At 49.9% G+C, this 16,377-nt stretch overlaps 1 protein-coding gene across 4 annotated transcripts in view; it reads right to left on the bottom strand.

Annotated features, from left to right (window-relative positions):
* Nucleotides 1-16,377, bottom strand: part of SAMHD1 (SAM and HD domain containing deoxynucleoside triphosphate triphosphohydrolase 1) — a 1,667,622-nt gene that overhangs the window by 257,793 nt on the left and 1,393,452 nt on the right. The gene's annotated exons all lie outside the window — the stretch shown is intronic.

The following is a 16,377-nucleotide window of genomic DNA, read 5'->3' as shown; positions in this document are numbered from 1 at the left end:
CATAGTAACATACCAATTCTTAATAATTTGTGTCTTAGCTTTATTCAATGCATACCCGGAAATTCTACCAAAATCCGGTGCCACCTCCTCCACCACCATAAGCGCAGCTGGAGGGTTTGCCGTGATGATAGCGACATCATCAGCGTAGGCCAATATTTTAGATTCCAAGCCCTGAGACACAATAGGTTTAATTCCGTTATTAGCCTCTAGTAGCCGAATTAGAGGATCAATATATACAGCAAATAGCAGGGGTGAACATGGGCATCCCTGCCGTGTTCCACGCTTAATAATAAACGGTGCAGTATAACCACCATTTAACCTTAAAACGAGCAGTGGGTACTTTATATAACACTTGAACAGCTTTAACAAATCCTCCCCCTAAACCAAACCATTTCATGGCCTCCCAGGAGACCCTATCAAATGCCTTCTCAGCATCTAATAACAGAGCTGCCATAGGGTCTCCTGAGATCTCTGTTGCGTCGAAGAGTATTAATTGGTGGACATGCTGCATTGTTCCACGACCCAACACATGTTGACATGGATGGATAGTTTTTCTCATTATACCGTTTAGTCTTGTTGCCATTGCTTTTGAAAAGATTTTAGTATCGCTATTTATAAGAGTTATTGGCCGATATGAGCCTGGCTGTCTTGATGGTTTGTCTTTTTTTCAAAAAAATTACTATGTCCGCCCCAGCCCAAGACTCCGGAACAGATCCGCTCTTTTGAGCCTACCGGATAACCTCGATCAGATCTTATTAAATCTGCAAAAGTTTTATAGCACTCTAGCGGAATCTGATCGGGACCAGCAGCCTTGCTAGATGGCAAATTTTGAAGATCACCCTTTATTTTGTCCTGTGTTAAAATACCCTTGAGTGCCTCCCTATCAATGGCATCGATCCGTAGCAGGGGTATCTAAATACTCTTGTATTGCATTCAACGCTTCTGAGGATTCGTTGCTATATAGTTGCTGATAGTATAGCCGAAAAACCTCCCGAATCCCTGAGGGATCAGTTACTAAACTCCCTTTACCATCCAAAATTTCCGTTATTTCTCCAGCAACAGCCTTTTGTCTTATTCTCTGAGCCAAAGCATGCCCCACCCGCTCACTAAACTCATGGCAGTGCTCTCTTTTTGCCAGATAAGTTTCTGCAGCTTTTACAGCAATCCGCTCTCCAACTTCAGCTTTATTTACTGCCAACTGTACTATCAAGTCCTCTGTTGGTCTGCCCAGATTAAAAGCAAGGGCAAGTTCCTCTTCTATTTCAGCTAACTTATTTCTAATTGCTTCCTCCTGTTGTGCCTCCTTTTTTTGACGGTGCGTGCTGTAGCTCATAGTTTCCCCCCTAACCACGGCTTTGAATGTATCCAAACTATGCCTGTACTTGTGGTCGCTCGATTAAAATCCCAAAATTCCTTGATCCACCCCTTTATATGAGGTACATACCCTGGGTCGTGTAATAATGTCCGTTCAAAAGTCCAACCCCGACTTGGCTTGACCCACCCAGTAAAGGTAACTGTGAGAACTAATGGGTTGTGATCCGTAAGTATCCGTGGAAATTTATCAATCCTAAAATTAGAAATAAACTGGTGTGATACAAAAAAATAATCCAGTTGCAAGATAGCCTTATGTGGCGCCGAAAAAAAAGGACTACCGGGGTCTTTAGGTTTCAAATAGGCCCATGCATCAATTAGTCCGTTATTACTAATCAAATTTGTGAGAGCAGCTGAAACCCTTTTTTTCCTACCCAAGTATCTACCTCCTGTGGTACCCCAGTGAACCCCTAGCCCATTAATATTAAAGTCCCCACAAACTATGGCGGGCATTGACCATAATGCGAGTTCGGAATCTAAAAACTCGAGTACCTCAGGATCATCTCCGTTCGATCCGTATACTGAACATATAGTGATTTTTTCACCCCCGATCAAACATTCGATCATGGCCCACCGACCTCACTGATCAGCTGCTTTTCTTAAAACCTTTATGTCACTCCCACGTGTCAAGATTGCAACCCCTCTTGTGCGTGTACCATGTTTGGTATTCACCATCAGCTTGTATCCCAACTGTTCCAAGATACCTCCTCTGAAGCCTTCTATAGGTGTCTCTTGGATACAAAGTATGTCTATATGTAAAGATTTAAACAAAATTGCGGCCCTTTGCCTTTTACTTTGATCATTTAGTCCACAAATATTAACTGTGGCTATTCGTAAACTCAATATGTATTAATTCCCCAGCTCCAACCATCTACCCCCATCATCTTTCCACTTTTTAGCATACCAGAACATATTCTTGTTCTTACAAAAGTCATTCTACTCACGTTTTGACTCCCAAAGCTCATCTCTCTACCTTCCCTCATAAATAATACTGTATTGTGTTGTGTTGACCCCTTAACCTTCCCACCCCACTAACCCCCCCCCTACAACCCTTGCAGGCAAATAGGTCAGACATGACCTATGTATGGCAGCCGATCTCAAGTCTCAAGCAGTGCCGATCCCCCCCCCCCCCCCCGAGGATCCCCAGATCCTACACCCATGTGGACTCATCCCCATATGTCAAATCTAAATTAGTGACCAAACCTAATAGCCCAGCCATTAAACAAATAGTTGACCGCAAAGTGGTTATATACTTCATCACCCACATATCCAAATCCCAGTCGAAGACCTAGGCTAATCAGCTGCAGTGGAGACCCCTTGTGTAGTATGCCCTATTCCAGTCCGCCCCCTGGTCTCCTTAAGTTCAGTTAGGTATTTTGAGCTTTAATTTCATTAAAAAACATTCTGACCCTTCCATTTAGGATAACCTTGAGCCTTACAGGAAATAACAAGAAAGCTTCGCAGCCAACCCCTTGGAACGGAGCTATCATCTGCCGGAGTCTCCACCTCCGCTCGAACGTGGTGTCACAAAAGTCCGGTCGAGCAAAAAAGGTATGTCCTTCATAGGTTCGCTTTGAGTCAGGTCTGGCCCGATCCATTATGGCCTGCCTTAAAAAAAAATTCCCAACAAAGATCAGAATAGCTCTAGGTCGCTCCCCTTGACTATTAGCGTTTGTTCTTTTAGTCATTGTAAAATGGTGTGCCCGCTGGATTTCCATCTCCCAGTTCCAGTGGGTGAGCTCAGGAGAGGCGCCTTTCAACAAAGCTATGACGAAGGCCATAATATTGTCCCCCTCCACGTTTTCTGCCAAGTAGCCATACTTTGTTTCGGCGCTGCCTGTTTTCGAAGTCTTCAAGCTTCCAGCAAACATCCAGAGATTGCTTTCCTTGAGATTCTTTAAATGCTTGTAGCTTATTGACTTCTACGGCAGCGGTTCTTTCTTCCACTTGTGTAACCCGTTCAGTCATGTTGGAGCAAAATTTATTAACCTTTCGGATGGCCCCTTGTAATTTTTTAGTGGCCTGTAGCCATCTTTTGCTCTCCTGTCTAGCCTCCCCCTGCATCTGTTTAAGGGTAGCGTATAATAGCTCCAACGGTGGAGACGAAGCAGTAGATTCTGAGTTATTAGGGCCATTAGAGCCACCTGGAGTCTCTTTATCAAAGTTGGGGCCACAGCCCATACTCGTGGTCAATGTTGTTGCCGAGTAATCCCATTCGAATTTACAAGCTGAGGCAGATTTTGACGATCTAGCTTTGGCCCGTCGCTTCGAATTGATGGATTTGCTGCTTTGAGTTCTCTGTGTGGCAGATGACTCTCCTGAGACTGTCTCATCCGATGTTTCAAGCTCGCTGAGCTCCAATGACTCAGAATAATCATTTAAAGAATAGAACTTATCCCCATCTGGGGATAATAAGGGAGCACTAGACCATAGTGGCGTAGTGATCTTGTCACTATAAACACTGGACCCGCTACTGATGTTGCCCACATCCTTCAACACCTCCGCAGACCTTGCCTCTGCCTGTGCCTCGTAATGCTTTACAACTATTAGAGTTACTACTTTATCAGCGTTTAACAGCAAGCCATTACCATTGACGTTGTCAAACTCTATGGGTGCGGACTCAAGGATCGCTGCCTCTCTAGCTGATATGTCAACAGCAGCAGTGTGGGGGCATCGCTCAGCAGTCATAGGACTTTCCTTCCTACTCATACTCCTAGCTGACTCACCAGATATTTGTACCTGTAGTCCTGTCATAGACCCTTCATAGGTGACCTCTCAGCCTCCCCTAGGCCTGGTCGCCCATCCTCTCCTGCCGCTCAGCCCGCCTTGGATTTGCCGCCTTTTTCGCCCTTCTAGCGCTGCTGTTGTTTCCCGCCGCTGCCTCCCTGCGGCCCCGCCCCCCTGCTCTCCCATTGGCCGCCCCGCTCCCGCCACCCAGCTGCTCCTCCCTCCTGGCCCCTTCTTAAGGTGAGCGTTGGGGAAGCTTCGTTGTGACCTCTCAGCCTCCCCTAGGCCTGGTCGCCCATCCTCTCCTGGACCGCGCCCAGTGCCAGACCCCCTGGTCCTCACCGTCGCCAGCACACCCGCTATACTTACGACACCCCAACCCTCATCGCACTCAACGCCGAACGAAACACCGCCTGCTACCGAGCCACCCCGAGACGCACTCACGGACCCTTCACCTGCCTAGCCTGCCGCTTCACCGGCCTCCGTACAGGCATCGCACCAGCCAAACCGAGCCCCAGCAACAATCATCTGATGTACATCCTGCTCAACACCCGCTCCATCCACAGACATGCCGTCGAACTCTGGAACCTCCTCGACTCGACTTCACCAGACATCGCCTTCCTCACGGAAACCTGGATGAACGCCTCCTCAGCGCCCGACGTAGCCATCGCCATCCCGGACGGCTACAAGATCACCAGGAGGGACCGCGTCAACCAGACGGGAGGGGAGGCATCGCCATCGTCCACAAGAACACCATCCACATCACGACCAACTCCGATGACACCTTCACCTCCGCCGAACACCTCCACTTCCAGGTACACATCGACCCCAAGACCACGCTCAAAGGCACCCTCGTCTACAGACCACCGGGACCACGCACACAATTCAGCGAAGACATCACTGACCTCGTCAGCCCGCACGCCATCAACTCCACGGACTACATCCTCCTGGGAGACCTCAACTTCCACCTGGAGAACAACAAAGATCGCAACACCACCGCAATGCTGGACAACCTTGCCAACCTCGGACTCAAGCAACTGGTAACCACCCCCACCCACTACGCCGGCCACACGCTTGACCCAGTCTTCTCTTCTAGCAAGTACGTCGCCTTCAGCCACTCCACCAAACTCCAATGGACTGACCACAGCTGCGTCCACTTCAGCTTCAGAAAGACAACGACCCGCCACAACCCACAACAGGCCCCTCGCAGGAGCTGGAACAAAATCACCGACGACCAGCTCACCGCCGCCCCCAACCAGAACCCCCCCGCCAGCTCAACGGACCCCAACGAAGCCGCCAATAAACTCACACAGTGGATCACACACTGCGCAGACGTCCTCGCACCACTCAAGAACCCTCCCAGCAGACAAGGCAGCAAGAAAGCCTCCTGGTTCACCGACGAACTCAACACCTCCAAGAAAAACTGCCGCTCCCTGGAGAACACCTGGCGCTCCAACCAGACCACAGACAGCATGTCGGCCCTCAAACACGCCACCCGCAAACACCACCAACTGATCCGCGCCACGAAGAAGACAGCCTTCAAGGAACGCTTGGACAACAACACCCACAACAGCAAGGAACTCTTCAACATCGTCACAGAGCTCTCCAACCCCGACGCCGGAAACAATGACATCACTCCCTCGCAAGACCTCTGCGACTCACTCGCCGCCTTCTTCCACGACAAGATCGCCAACATACACAGCAGCTTCGGCCCACCAACCACGAACCCCACCACCGCACCGATGCCCTCCACCGCCACCCTCCGCACCTGGACCCCGGTCAGCATGGAAGACACAACCCGCACGATGAACACTATCCCCTCCGGATCCCCCACGGACCCCTGTCCACACCACATCTTCAACAAGGCCGACCGCATCATCGCACCTCACCTCCGCGACATCATCAACGCCTCCTTCAACACCGCCACCTTCCCAGAATGCTGGAAACACGCCGAGATCACAGCCCTACTGAGGAAACCATCAGCAGACCCCACCGACCTCATGAACTTCCGCCCCATCTCGCTCCTCCCGTTTCCTGCCAAAGTCATCGAGAAGACAGTCAACAGACAGCTTGCCGCCTTCCTCGAGACAAACGGATCCCTCGACCACTCGCAGTCCGGCTTCCGAGCCAACCACAGCACGGAGACCGCCCTCATCGCAGCCACAGACGACATCAGATCCCTACTGGACAACGGAGAAACAGCGGCCCTCATCCTCCTGGACCTCTCCGCAGCGTTCGACACCGTCTGCCACCGCACCCTGGTACAACGCCTGAACAACACCGGAATCCAGGAGAAGACCCTGGAGTGGATCATCTCGTTCCTCGCCGGAAGAACCCAGAGTCCGCCTCCCCCCGTTCCGGTCAGCGTCCACCGAAGTCATCTGCGGCGTTCCTCAGGGGTCATCGCTCAGCCCCACCCTCTTCAATGTCTACATGAGCCCCCTCGCAGCCATCGCACGCCAACACAACCTCAAGATCATCACCTACGCCGACGACACCCAGCTGATCCTCTCCCTCACCAACGACCCGGACACCGCCAGAGCCAGCCTACACGAAGGGATGAAAGACGTCGCCGAATGGATGAAGAACAGCCGCTTGAAACTGAACTCAGACAAAACGGAGGTCTTCATCCTGGAATCATCACCCTCCGCCTGGGACGACTCCTGGTGGCCCCCTGCCCTGGGCGCCACCCCCAAGCCAACAGACCACGCACGCAACCTGGGCTTCATCCTGGACTCCTCCCTCTCGATGACCAGACAAGTCAACGCTGTCGCGTCTTCATGCTTCAACACCCTGCGCATGCTTCGAAAGATCTTCCGGTGGATCCCCACCGAGACCAGGAAGACGGTCACCCAGGCCCTCGTCACCAGCCGGCTGGACTACGGGAACGCCCTCTACGCCGGCACCACCGCCAAACTCCAGATGAAACTCCAACGAATCCAGAATGCCTCAGCACGACTCGTCATGGACATCCACCGACACAGCCACATCACCGGACACCTGAGAGACCTGCACTGGCTCCCCGTCAACAAGAGGATCACGTTCAGACTCCTCACCCACGCACACAAGGCCCTCCACGACCTGGGCCCCAAGCTCCTCAACAACCGCCTGACCTTCCACAAACCCACCCGCCAGCTCCGCTCCGCCAGCCTCGCCCTCGCCGCCGTACCTCGCATCCGAAGAGCCACCGCCGGAGGAAGATCCTTCTCCTACCTGGTAGCAAAGACTTGGAACTCCCTCCCCATTCACCTCCGGAAAACCCAGGACCATCTCGCATTCAGGAAGCAACTCAAGACCTGGCTGTTCGAGCAGTGACGTCCCCCCCAGCGCCTTAAGACCCTCCGGGTGAGTAGCGCGCTATACAAATGCCAATGATTGATTCAGTATTTCCCATGCGAAATACATTAGTTTCAGTCTTTTCATTATCCTGACTCCACACCTCACTCGACTCCGGTCTTGGATTTGAAACTACTGCTTTATCTGCAACAGGCGGAGGTAGAGGAGCACACTGATCTGGATCCGTCTCCACTGTACCCGATGTTGCTCTGCACGCCTGGCTGAATTCGCCCCGATCAGCCACCACAAGTCCCATGTCTTTCCGAGGCACTGTCTCACCGGGAATACCAGAAGTAGCGATGTTTGAAGCGATATCACTTTAAATGCTTCAACAACCGTCGGTTGCCACAGAGAGCCCTCCGAAACAGCAGCGGCAGCACGAAAACGAGTGCTCCCAGCCACGCCGGCTTCTTTCACCGCGCTGTCACCGACTTTCTTTCCGAGGCCCCCTTGCGGCGCCTGGTTTGTGCCGTGCGCTGTGTCCATTATACCATCCTTCACCGCCTCTTTGGACCCCCTTGGATCTTTTGAGTCTTGTTGTTCCTTTGGTTCCTTCGCCGTCTTATTTGTTCTCGGAGCCATACTTTGTCTTTGTCGAAAATATCGGCACAGTCTCCAGTGCAACTGCAAAATCAGTCGGAGGGTCACGGCGAGCCTCCTTGACCACCGCAGGAGTAATCTGCGATTGCCTGGCCACTGCACTCGAGTGTCTGCATCAAACCATCCAAGCAGGTGAGTCTGCAAAACTATGTTAATCTGCTCACCCGTACATTTTAAGGCGCCTCACGGAGAGTGAGAGTCGGAACTGCTCTCACTGAGGTCAGTCAGCGGCCATCTTGCCCCCTCCGGAACATAAATCTATTCTTGATGTCCGTCAAATAAGGTTGAATTAAACCACCATAATCAACTTCCACAAGGTGCTGCAAACTGCCTCTCTTACTCACATCAATGGAATCACTACAGAGTGAGTACGGTTTCATTAAGGATTTTAATGTTTTTTTGTGTTGGAGCACCGACATGTCTGAGGGAGTATACCAGGTAGGCAGATTCAGGGACACTTCCACAAAATGTAGGGTATTTACCCATTGTCCATTGAGATTCCCCTGCAGGTGAAGTAGTATAAGATATCTCAGGGAGCCTTTGTCCAATTTTAACAAACCAGCCCAATAATTGAGCAACCTCTGGCTATATTTGACATTTTTTTTAGTGAGGCCATACTCTAATCTCAGCGTACTGCTTACTGAGCCTGTGAGTAACCCCAACCATTTTTCCAGATGGTTGTTTCAATGATTTACAAGCGCTAGACATCTTATTGTAACAAAACCTCACACACAATAGGTAGACGATTTTCGCATTATATGCCTCTCTCAGCACTTCTACAGACTTAAGTCTCGAAGCTGAATCTAATCTCCGGAGTGAGCCAACGATGGCGTAGGCCCTTGATTCTTGCAATGAGACATGACCCCAGAAGCCGAGGTTATGGTTAAAAAACACACCAAGGTATCTATATTCCTTAGCCACCTCCATTTGGGCACCACTCAGCCACCACCTGAGCCTCCAAGGGTGAAGCCTCAGCCTTATGAAAAAAACATTACCTTTGTTTTAGTCTTATTAATCTTTAAATCATTGACATCTGCCTGGCAGCCACGTGGGCAATCAGCGGAACTCTACATCCCAAAGCAGTAGAGGCTGCCGTCGCCCGGCAGAGTGTGCTGGAGGCTCCTTTTTCGCCAAAGTATAGCAGATTTTAATGCATAAGACAACCCATCGAGAGATGGTACATTTTTGCATGGTCCAACTTTTCGTGGCGCCTAGCAGGAAATCTTTAGTGCGGTCAAGGTAAACAGATAGCGAACATTTTGGGTCCAGGCGGTAGAGTCTCTCTTCATCTCTGGAAGGGTGCGAAGGCAGGAAGAAGGTGGACAATGTGATGGTGTGACCTATGTGGAAAAGGTAACCACTTTGGGCAGAAAGAAGGGCTTAGTGCTCTTTCCTCCAAGGAGGCTTGGAGGAAAGAGCCTGAAGCTCACTCACCCTGCGAGCAGATGTGATGGCAACCAGGAAAACTGTCTTCAAGGTAAGAAGAAGAAGAGAGCAATTATGGAGTAGCTCAAAGGGATCACACATAAGGTAAGTAAGAACAAGATTTAACTCCCACTGGGCCATTAAGAAAGGAGAAGGAGGAAAGAGAAATCTATTTACAATCGGAGACTTGAAAAAAGAAGGCTGATCAGGAAGGCGCAGAAAGAAAGATATTGCCGAAAGATACTTTTTAAGAGTGTCCAGAGCAGAGCCCTGCTGGGCCAAAGATAGAATGAAGAGGAGAACCTCCGAAAGAGGGGCAGAAAGAGGATCCACAGCCTTTGCTGTGCACCATGCCACAAATTTGTTCCATCTACAGGCGTATACCCTTTTAATGGAGGGTCGCCTGGCTGCCAAGATGGCGTTACAGATTTCAGGAGGAAGGTCGAAAGCTCTCAACCGTCGCTGCTAAATCTTCATGCAAGGAGGTGGAGGCTCGACAGGTTTGGGTGGAGGACCGTCCTCTGCTGCTGCGACAAAAAATCCTCCCTAAGAGGCAGACTGACCGGAGGATCGATGGCCATTCTTAAGAGCTCGGGGTACCAGACTCGCCGTGCCCAGTCCGGAGCCACAAGAATGACTTAGGCCCGGCCACGCTTGATCTTCTTCAGCACTCTGGGTAGAAGTGGTACAGGCGGAACGGCGTACAGGCCCTCCCCACTGCCGAAAGAGACCTTGCACCACCTCCGAGTGAAGACACCATTTGTGATCCATCAAGCACCGGCGGCTGAGTTCATCCACCCTCATGTTCAGGGAACCTGCAAGGTGTTGAACCACCAGGGATATGCCCTGATGTTCCAGCCATGTCCAAAGGCGAATAGTCTCTTGACATAGGATCACCGACCCCAACCCGCCCTGATTGATGCAGTACCACATGACGATGGTGTTGTCTATGAACACCTGCACTACTCTTCCTTTGACAGAAAGAAGGAATGCCTTGAGAGCAAAACGGATCGCCGGAGCTCCAAAAGGTTGATGTGGAGACCAGACACCCCTGGTCTCCACCTTTTCCAGGTGGCCGCCCAATCCCACGAGTGACAGAACCGTCACTACTGTGAATTCAAGTTGGGGAAGGGAGAAGGATCAGCCGCTGACCCAATCCTGGTTCGTGAGCCACCACTGCAATTGATGTGCAGTCCCCGCCGAGATCTGGACGACACTGGAAAGATTCCCCTGATGCTGCGCCCACTGGAACTCGCATATCTCTCGTGGCATGATCCACCAGCAGGATGCAGGAGGCCAGGAGTGTCATTCTCACTGAAATCCGGGGTAGAGGCACAAAAATCGGTATCATAGCCCGAATATCCCATACTTGCTGCTCGGGAGGATAAGCTGGAATCGGCGCCGGGGAAGGTACCCTAAGGATCCTGATCCAGGCCTGGAACCTCTGGCCCTCTTGCACAGGGGCTGGAGCCGCCGGCATCGTAGGCCCAGGGTCCCCAGCCGAGTACGCAGGACCCAAAGGCGTGCCGACGGAGTCAGGCTTCCCAAAGTTGTTATAGAGCGCTTCGTAAAAAGCTCAAAGCTGGGCAGGGAATGCTCCGGCTCCAGGAAAGGGAGGAAAATGCGGAGCTGTCCTAGAAGCAGGCTCCGAAGACTGAGTTGGAGAGCGGCGATGCTCCGGTCCCGCGTTGCGTCGGGCGACGGACAGGGCGAAGGAGAAGACCGACGATGCTTCTTCACCTTCGTCTTGTGCTTCAGCTTACCTGATGAGTGCTTAGACTTCGATGACAAGTGGTAGTGGCTCCGCGACTGGTCCCAAGACCTTCCTCTCGATCAGTACCTCGAACGACGTGGAGCAGACTGCCGGGTCTCAAAGAGCTTTCAGGACCACTCCCACAAGGACTTCGGATTCATGGCCAGGCAGCTGGAGCACGACTTTGGGTCGTGATCACGCTCCAGGAACCAGAGGCACACGAGGTGCTGATCCATGACAGGAGTCACAAGGCTTGAAGCCCGTCCGACGATGACGATGCTACGAGGAGTTGAAGATTAAAAAAAGATGTTGACAAAAAAGATTTAGTCAAAAAATGACTGAAGGACAAGCTCTCTCCTGCGCTGTCAGCATGGAAAAAGAAAGAACTGACGTCAGTGCGCGGGGTGGCGATTAAGTAGACACCGTGATGTCATCCCGGCGACCACGACGCTGTCGACGGACGCAGAGTCAACCCATGCCACCTACCGACACGCAGGGGTACTGCTACAGAAAATTTCTCCAGATCCAGTCTGACGCCTGGGGTAATTCTATAGTGAGGAATCTATAACTAATAGTGTCTTTCAGATAACTTCAACCATAACCATAGATGGGGTGAAACTGCAGGAGTTATTGTCTAACTGGGACGACGGACACTAAGAACATGCTCTGGCCCTGCTCTCTTTGAAAAGTTCAAAGGTTAAATCCGCCTTTTCAGCAAAGATGGGAGAGTCATCAAATAGCATGTCCATTGGGGATGCTTGGACATCACTGGAGAGGACCGTAAGACTCCATTTAGGTGTGGCACCGAAGCCCCACACCGGAACCCATTGCACGACTTAAGCAGTCAGTTGTGTCCAGGCAGGAATAGATAACTAATTTTGCTGCATTGTGGTCGTCCTCGAAAGGTCGAGTAAGGACGCAAGCTTGTCCGGGACTGCTGGTAAAACTTGTGCCACCATGTCTAAAAGGATATGGGAGAAGTGGCCTTGAAGACAGCTGGCATTTACTGTCTTTAGAGTAAGGCTCTTAGAGGAAATGATCTGTTTGACAAATGTCTCTTATTTTTAACTCACAATCAAGTGTAGTAGTAGAAAATTACCTTACTGGTGGATACCTGAAGTAGCAATCTTTCTGGCGTATGGTGCTGCATAATGAAGACTGGGCTCCGATGTCGGCCAGCGACCTGTCTGTTACCTGGAGGTCCTGAAAGTTGGTTTTGCCTTAGTGGCCAAAAAGGTATATGTAAGGGCCTCATTAAATGGCAATGACGTTTCTGTAGGTGCTTGGCAAGGCTGGAGCACCTCTGTACTAACAGCAGTGTTCACTTCCATAGTTGGGAGCTGCAGGTCTAATACTACTGCTGCCCTGCGCTTAATCACAGCAAAGAATGCACTTTCCCCAGTGGCTGGAACAGTAGGAGAAACAAGGCCAGTGTATGCAGCAGTATCCAGGCCACTGGCATCCAGCAGTTCTTCATACCATTTTTCATTATCATACCGAGGAACAAAATAATCCCAATTAAAGTTGTCTGAGCCAGTGCCAAAAAGATTATGCAAAGTTTGAACCCCCATGGCAAGGTATTAAAATCAGAAGGATTAGATGCTGGCTGAGCCCAAGTGGAAGTCAGGCACAGTCTTAGTTGAGGTTTGTTAGAATTGGGGGTCTCTAGTTCGCATATGTAGGTACCTTTGTCCAAATAGGGATCCTTGCTTCTAGTCAGGGAAAGGGGGGTACACTCCTGGATAACCCTGCTCACCCCCTTGGTAGCTTGGCACGAGCAGACAGGTTTATCTCAGAGGCAGTGTTAAAGCCTTTGTGAACACATACAGTAATACAGTGAAAACACTACAAATGGACACCATATCAGTTCAGAAAAATAAGTAATCTTTACTAGACTTAACACAAGACCAAACAACAAAAATCCACAATACTGCAATCAAAAATAAGACTTTAAAATGGTAGAAAATAGCTTAGTTAAATGTAGATGGTAAATACAGCATTTTACTCTCAAAGTACCTTAGATGCGTCATGCAATACAAACAAAAGGGTCGCAGGGAAGTTGATGCGCCGTTCCTCACACTTGGGAGTGGATGCGTCGGTTCCTTACTGCTCCGCAGGGGAGTTGAGGCTCACTTCCTTACTGTGTGGGAAGTTCATGCATCGTTTCTTACCGCGGCCCGGTAACGGTGCGACAAGATGGCGCCGCAATGCGACAAAATGGTGTCTTTGATGAGATAACGTTGGATGCGATGCGTGCATGCCCCACAGCCATGCGGCGAACTCGGAAACTTCTGAGCCGTGACAGGCCCTGCGACACGCTTCTCCGGTGATGCGACGGCGACCTCTGTGGCAACCGACACGCTTCTCCGGTGATGCAACACGCTTTGTCGGTGATGCGACGGCGAACAGCTACGGCAGTGGCACGCTTCTTCAGCGATCTGACGGCAACTGCCGCGGCGACAAGCTTCCCTCGTTGCGTCGCGCTTCCGGCTCCCAGTGACATGCAGTCTTCTTAGAGGGCCCAAACAACTGTAGGCACCTCTCTGCAGCTGGAATTCCCAGCAAGGGAATATAGGGGAGCTGGTGGTTAAGTCTTGTATCCCTGAGACTTCAGGTAGGAGGCAAGCACTTGGAGATTTTTCTTCAAGGTTATGAAAAGTTCACAAAAGACCTTCTCCCCTTTCCTTGGCAAATAAAGTACCCACTACAGGCCAACCCCAGAAATAGAAAACAGCACAGGGGCAGTCTCCTCCTTCAGCTTCCTTGGTTCTTCTCCTTGGCAAAGGTTTGTCTTGATTCCCAGACGTGATCTAAAGTTCTGGGGTGTGGCCCCAATATTTATACCAGTAAATCCTTTGTCCTCTGAAGGCAGAGGGTGCCTGTGCCCATCCAAAACCAGTTCTGTGCAGCTTACTGGCTGGAGGTGGAGACAGCATTGTTGAAGGCAGACCTGGCCCAGGTAGCTGAAAGGAAATCTCCTCCCCCTACTCTCTATTCTATGAGGGCTCAGGTCATTGAAAGGAAATCTCCGCCCCCCACTCTCTATTCAGTGCAGGTCCTATTCAGCCCAGACCTGACCCATCAGACTGCTGGAGCCAAGGCCCTCTCCAGCGAAAACCAGACATGGCATACACAAACCTAGCAGAGGCATGCTGGATGGTCGCGCAAGAAAATACCTACTTTCTAAAAGTGGTATTTTCAAACACAGAATATAAAAACCACCTTCACTAAAAGATGTATTTTCACATTCTGAGTTCAGGCGTACTAAACTCGATTTTCTACCTAGTTCCCCGAGTCAGGTAGGATTAAAAAATGTCATAATCAAACTGCCCATTCTGGCCTATGGTAACAGGTAGCCTTGCAATAGTGAATTACAGTCAATTTCGTTTTTCCTATCAGGACATGCCACACACATCAGGGCATGTTCTACCTTTTACATACAATCCACCCTGCCCATGGGGGTACCTTGGGCCTGCCTTAGGGGTGACTAACATGTAGAAAAGGGAAGGTTTAGGGACTGGCAAGTGGATGCACGTGCCAAGTCGACATGGCAGTCCCAGACTGCACACAGGCTCTGCAATGGCAGGACTGAGCCACATTTTACAAGCTGCTTCTGTGGGTGGCACAACCAGTGCTGCAAGCCCACCAGTAGCATTTGATTTACAGGCTCTGGGCACACATGTGGCACTGTACTAGGGTCTGACAAGGAAATCAAATAAGCCAATCATGGAGTAACTAATCCATTACCACAATTTACAATAGGGAGCACTTGTACTTTGGCACTGAATAGCAGTGGCAATGTGACCAAAGCATCTAGACCAGCAAAAACATAGCAAAAAAAACAGGAGGCAACATCAAAAAATGGAAGGGAGACCCATGCCAATGGTGCCAAGTCTAACAAGGTTGTGCTGCATTCTCCTTGGAGTTGGGTACAATAGTCTGCAAGTCCTCCTCTAGCGCCATCGGCATGGATGGGAGGGGAACCGGTGCAAAGGATGGAGCTTGAACCTTAACAAGCACAGGAGCTGTTAAACTTGATGTGGGGTTGAGGGGCACAGACAGAGACGAGGGCAAATCCGCAGGAAGACGCCTGACTGGAGGGCCCTGTGGGCGTGCCAGAGGAATCAGTAAAGTGCCAAAATTGTGCCATTTACCCGCTGAGACATCGCTGATGGGCCAGAAACTTAGGTTGTAGCAGGACTAAACAGAGAATCAGCTCAGAGACTAGGAGCCCAGGAAAGGCAGATTCCCGCTTTAACTTCTTATGTTTTTTCTTGGACTTACCCATAGACTTTGGCTGCGACAATAATCTGCGCAGGAATGGGAATTTCCTTTCTACTTCAACCAGTCACGTCGTGGAGTCTTCTTATGTTGAAAAAAAAATAAAAAACAAAAAAAAACCCCATCGGGAGGAGTAACCACTATCCTTAAAAAATATTTAAATGGCATATTTTCCAACGTATCCATTCCCGGTTGCGAAAACTTAGCCTTTGCAATTGAACTCTCCCATACTTAAACGCTGCAAGGAAATCTCATATGATTTCCACCTAGTGCCCCTGCGCGGTTCATATGAGCACTGACTGACATTTTAGCTGAATAATGCTTGCAAGAGGCAAAATATTTAGTACTGCGAGATCTCAATCTCCATTTTCAAATTACTAAATGTTCAAATATAAACAATCTGAATCTAGATTTAGAGCCCATTCAGCTCATGCAGAGAGTTCTGCAACCTACACATAAAAAAAGGGCACCTTCTCGACCCTATATTTTCAAACATTGATGAGCTAAAGGAAAGCACCCCACTCCCTTTGTGCTGGTCCAACCATTAAATGATTCTTTTTTATCTCAATAAAAAAAGAGAAAAATCTATTCCTATACATCAACCTAGGCTGCGTCAAAGTTGGGCTAAACTTGACGAAGGCAGTTTGGATTACCTACTTTCCAGTTCTACTCCTACACTAACAGGAGACATTTTTCAAATACATTCCACATTTGAAGACTGGATAGAAAACTCTTTAGAGCAAATAATTCCTAAAAGAATTCAGAAAAATAACCTTTTATTAGCAATAAGATCGAAAATTAGGTAAACTCAGCAAAATAACTTTTTAAAACTACAAACTAATTCATGAAGCCTTCCATCTCATCAGCAGGCCCTCACCTTCTGG

This window comes from Triturus cristatus, chromosome 7, assembly GCF_964204655.1.
Source record: "Triturus cristatus chromosome 7, aTriCri1.1, whole genome shotgun sequence".
Classification (NCBI taxonomy): domain Eukaryota; kingdom Metazoa; phylum Chordata; class Amphibia; order Caudata; family Salamandridae; genus Triturus; species Triturus cristatus.
The sequence above is the reverse complement of the archived record's forward strand: the minus strand, read 5'-3'. Positions and strand labels throughout refer to the sequence as shown.